Below are 5,634 nucleotides of genomic sequence, written 5' to 3' on the forward strand. Positions count from 1 at the left end.
AAGCTTCTATAATTAAGCGATGACCACTTGAAATTTGTAATTAGTCTTGCTGCAGTTTTTCCTTGCACTTATTGCCCTTCCCCAGAAGTTCATTAAGAATTTCTGTGAATGTCCTTATGTTTAATCTCATTCATAGATTCCACTGCTGCTCACAAAACAAAGCCAAAAAGAGAGGTGACTCTATGTGGCACTCCATCCACAAGCAATACATTCATAAATAATTAAAAAGCTCTCCACTTCATTTGTTACCCATTCAGCTGATAATTTAAATGAGTAACTGAGGCCATTTTATCAGCACTTTTAATAGAATACGACTCAGAAACTTCACAGTGTTATTTAAGAAGAAATGTTCACGTGTTAAGGTTTTTATTTTGAATCAACAAAATAATTTTCAAATATTAAAAGCAAATGTCTCCTTTTCCTCCAAGTTTCCTTGCTATGTCAAAGTTACAAATAAATACATTACAATCGTATTTTGAGTAGTAGATAAAAACAAATGTTTTGAAACTCTTTGTGGGTTGAGTGTCTGGGTTAACTTGTATAAATATCTGAACTCAATGTATTTAGACTTTATAAGATGGTTTCTTTTAGACTATTTAAAAATACATGCTCAGATAATGACAACATTATTTTATTCATTTTAATAAATAAATTATTTTATTTAATTATGTTTAGGTATTTATTTATTAAATTAATGATTTAATATTTAATAATCTAAATTTGAAATATTTTAAATTCTAAAAAATATTTATTTAATTAAATTGATATATTTAATATAAATTTTTAATCAATTATTTAATCATTATTATAATTATGCACTACATTATGTATTGTGTAATAATTGCATTTTAATAAATAAATAAATGTATTATTTACATTATTTTATTTTATTTTATTTTGTTGACAAAGAGAGGGAGAATGCAAGCAAAGGGAGCTGCAGGCAGAGGGAGAGGGAGAAGTAGGCTCCCAGCTGAGCAGAAAGTTCAACCTGGGGTTCCATCCCACGACCCTGGGATCACCACCTGAGTCGAAGGCAGATGCTTAACTGACTGAGCCATCCAGATGCCCAAGGCTTTGTATTCTTCGCTTCTAAATATTGATGCTCCTTCATCTCTGGAGTTAGTAAATTGATGTTGAGAATTCATATCAAAGAATTGATAGTAGCTGTTAAACAGAAACATGTAAATTAGGGGAAAAAAAAGAACAGAAGGAAGAGAAAGGCCAAAAGTCAAAAGCACATTAATATAAAATTTAATTAGATAAATATAGCTGATATTCCTGAAGGAGGCTAATAAAAGAGCTGCAAAGAGCTGATAGGATTAGGAAAATTGTCCACTCCTGGTCATTTCATAATTTTAAACTATTCCTTATTAATAAATATACTTAGTTCCAGAAACACAAGCACATAAGGGCATTTCCACCAAGTTTCCTCTAACAGCATTTACAAATTAGACGTTCAAACAATGTAGTTTGTTACATGTTGCATCTGTATCTTAAAGTTTAAACACTTTCTGTGACACATTTTCTAACAATTAAAATTAAAAAAAATATATATATATTCATATATATATATATATATATATATATATATATACACCTTATCCCTAAATGGAAAATAATATATATATATATATATATATATATATATATATATATAAACCTTATCCCTAAATGAAACCTTTCTTTGTTTATTAGCTTAAATAGGTAAATTAGCAACAACAACAACAACAGACAGCTAATATTATAGAGGTAGGAACAATTTACCTTTTCATTCATTGCTATTGTCTAAAAATTCCTATTTTATTTTTTTCTCAAGTCTGTCATAATAATTTTCTAAATCTCCTGCCTTATTCAATTTTTTTCTTTTAGTGGAAATCTCTATTTCATATTTATTTTCTCTTCCTCCACTCTTTGCTCTAATAATTCAATGTATTATTAGATTTTCTGTTTTTCTCCTTATCCAGATATATCTTTTCTTTCTTTCTTTCTTTTTTAAATAATTTGATTTGCTGGCATTTTACATCAGTACATGCTTTCTTATGGATGTTAGAAATGTCTGTGGAACTACTAGAAGAATAAACTTTTTTATCTTTAAAAGTTTAGAGTCTAGAGTGCCTGGGCGGCTCAGTTGGTTAAGTGTCTTCCTTCAGCTTAGGTCATGATGCCAGGGTACTAGGATCCAGTCCTGCATCAGCTGCCTGCTCAGCAAGGAGTCTGGTTCTTCCTCTCCCTCTGCCCCTCCCTCTCTCTCTCTAATAAATAAATAAAATCTTTAAAAAAAAGACTTACTGAAATCTGAGACTGAATTACTAAATTCAAATATAATATAATATAAGACAATATAATATAAGACAGCTAAACAAAGCAATGATCACAACTGGAAAATTTAGTCAGATGATGGTATAACATTTTTGGTTGACACAGGACCTCTTTCAGTAACAACTTTTCCTAAATATCAATTTCTTTTTAAGGCAAAAAATTTTGACAAGAAATCCAGATCCTTCTCATCATTTTCATATCAATTTAATGTGACATCCTCGGAGTATATAATCAAATACGTAATTATTCTATCTGTTGCCTTGTATATTGCCTGTATCTTTTTCAGACTCAAAGTTGCATTGAGGTAGAGTTTTTTTGTGTTTTTTTTTTAAAGCAGAGATTTTTAAAGTGTTTGATATATACAAGATGCTTAATAAGTGTTTACAAAACCTATGTATTTCAGAAGCCTTAAACAGGCTTTAAAATAATATAGGTGATATTAGTAGTCATATCAAACAATTTGTAGGTTTCAGTCATGTAAATAACTACATTTCTCAGAGACAGAGAAACATACAAATGATCTGGGTCCAGTAGGATAATGCTAGCATGTGTTGTAAATTCTCTTATAAGACCTTATTCTTGCAAGAATTGGTTATGTGGCATAAAAAAAGGTATCACTATCTTATACTTTATTATTTAAAGAGATTTATGGAAGTTGTTAATTTCTTACACTACCCCTTTGTTTCAGTGGACCCAATTCCCCTGGTAATGGTGAGAGAAAAGTAGGCAATTTAGGCAGTAGCAAAAATCTCCTACAAGGCACTATAAAATAAGGCTTGTTCTAGATCATGGGCCTGTCCAAAGGGGAATGTTAAGGGGTAGAATGGATGATGGATGCATTGTGGACTTATAACTATAAGATTAATACTGTTATGCCCCAATAATTGGTCTATGATTAAAGGAGCGAGACTGATGTAAAGCGAAGGTCAAGCAAAGCTTTATTTCATGCCAAGCATCAAGAATCTAACCGAACGTTTGGGGCCACTCCTCTTATGAGAGAAGGCAACCCTTCGCTGTTTCACAGTCTAGCTTTTAAGGGCAAAGGCCATGCAGTCAGGCCTGGCCACGCACAGGTGACCAATGAGATTTTAACACACACAGGAAACTCCACAGTGAGGCTAGGTGACCAATTGAGGTTCAATTTACCCTAGTATAGACATTTGACCCAGCCTATTACACCTTGATTAGGATTGGTGCCAAAAAGGTTCCCAAAGGGCAGAGGAGTGGGGCATACTCCTTAGTATCTAGGGAGACAATATGCAAACACCGCCCCGCCCCTCCCGCTGATTGATGTCTCCACATGGCCTGACCCACCCTTGTATATGGGCTTTGTTACCTGGAGCTGATTTCCAGGACTTGTTTTTAAGTGAATCCCCTGGGGGAAGGGGAGCAAGGACAGTTTAAGGATTAACCTCAATGAAAGCCTCTTGCTAAAATATAAAAATATAAAATAGGTCCTTACATTACAACAATTCAGTAGGGAAAGTCTCAGTGTGGTGATAAAAGAAGTGATGTAACTTCCATTGCACATTTTATTTTTAAAACATGTAAGTTGTATTATTCCCTGCCATAACATCATACCTTATCTTCATCTCTGTCTACTAGTTTAAAACTAGTTAAACAAACTCAACAATTTTTTTAAAATATTTTATTCATTTTTTTAAGAGCAAAAGCCAGAGAGAGAGAGAGAGAGAGAGAGAAAGCATGAGCAATATGGGGCTCGATCCCAGGACTCTTGAGATTATGATCTGAGCCAAAGGCAGACACTTAACTGACTGAGCAAATGAGACTCCCACAAACTCAACAATTTTATAAAATTTTTATTTGTTGGGGTGCCTGGCTGGAACAGTCAGTAGAATATGTAAATCTTGATCTTGGGGTTGTATGTTTGAAATCCACCTTGGTTGTAAAGGTTTTGTTTAAAAATAAAATCTTTAAAAAAATTTTTTTTCTTTTTTTATTTAAGCCATTGTATGGCAGTGTTGATCACTATATTGTATACCTGAAACTGATATTAACCTTATTTTAACTAACTGGAATTTAAATAAAAACTTTAAAAATAAAATAAAAATAATAATCATAAAAATAAAGAAGAGGAAAAATTATTTGGCAGGCAATTTTCTTAATTGCATTATTATTTATTATTATCATAGTGTGTGTGTGTCGGTGGGAAGTGGCTGGTATTACAGTGAGTTCCATATCTGTGTTACACTGTGGTCCATGTCTGTACTCAGTCTCTTTTTTCTTTTAATTTATTTTCAGTGATCCAAAATTCATTGTTTATGCACCACACCCAGTGCTTCATGTAATAAATTCCCTCCTTAATACCCACCACTGGGCTCACCCAACCACCTGCCACCCTCCTCTTCAAAACCCTCAGTTTGTTTCTCAGAGTCCACAGTCTCTCATGGTTTGTCTCTCCCTCCGATTTCCCCCAGCACACGTCTCTCCATCTCCCAGTGTCCTCCACGTTATTCCTTATGTATTGAGTCTTATAAAAACTTTTATTTCTTTCCCTATTCGGCTTTGCATATGCTTACCTTAGATGTTAAAATGTTATAAACCTCTCCTGCCTGGTCCATTTTCTCTCTCTTCTCTCATGATTTCTCATGCTCTCCCTGCCAACCCCACATGCCTTACAATATCTGGATATGACTAATTTCTTCCTGAGCTACTTTATTCTACTCTGCCATATGGTTGCCCTTCCCTCTTCTGTACCATAACTTCTATCCCCTGCATTTGTGCTCTAACAATACCTAATTCTTTTCACTACATCTGTATCTTTGAGGTCAATACTCAGTAGTGCAATCGCTGGGTCATAGGCTAGCTCTATTTTACTGGAAAGAAGGGCCATATGCACCCCAGTGTTCATAGCAGCAATGTCCACAATAGCCATTCTGTTGAAAGAGCCAAGATCCCCTTCAACAGACAAAGGGATAAAGAAGATGTGATCTATGGATACAATGGAATATCACTCAGCCATCAGAAAGGATGAATACCCAACTTTTGCATCAACATGGATGGGACTGGAGGAGATTATGTTAAGTGAAATAAGTCAAGCAGAGAAAGTCAATCATCATATGGTTTCACTTATTTGTGCAACCTAAGGAATAGCATGGAGGACATTAGGAGAAGGAAAGGAAAAATGAAGTGGGGGGATTGGAGGGGGAAATGAAACATGAAAAACTATGGACTCCAAGAAACAAACTGAGGGTTTTAAAGATGAGAAGGATGTGGGGATGGGTGAGCCTGGTGATGGCTATTAAGGAGGGCACATATTGCATGGGGCACTGGGTGTTTTACACAAACAATGAA

The sequence above is a fragment of the Mustela putorius genome, unplaced genomic scaffold, assembly GCF_011764305.1.
Source record: "Mustela putorius furo isolate JIRA1106 unplaced genomic scaffold, ASM1176430v1.1 tig00000352_pilon_pilon_pilon, whole genome shotgun sequence".
Lineage (NCBI taxonomy): Eukaryota > Metazoa > Chordata > Mammalia > Carnivora > Mustelidae > Mustela > Mustela putorius.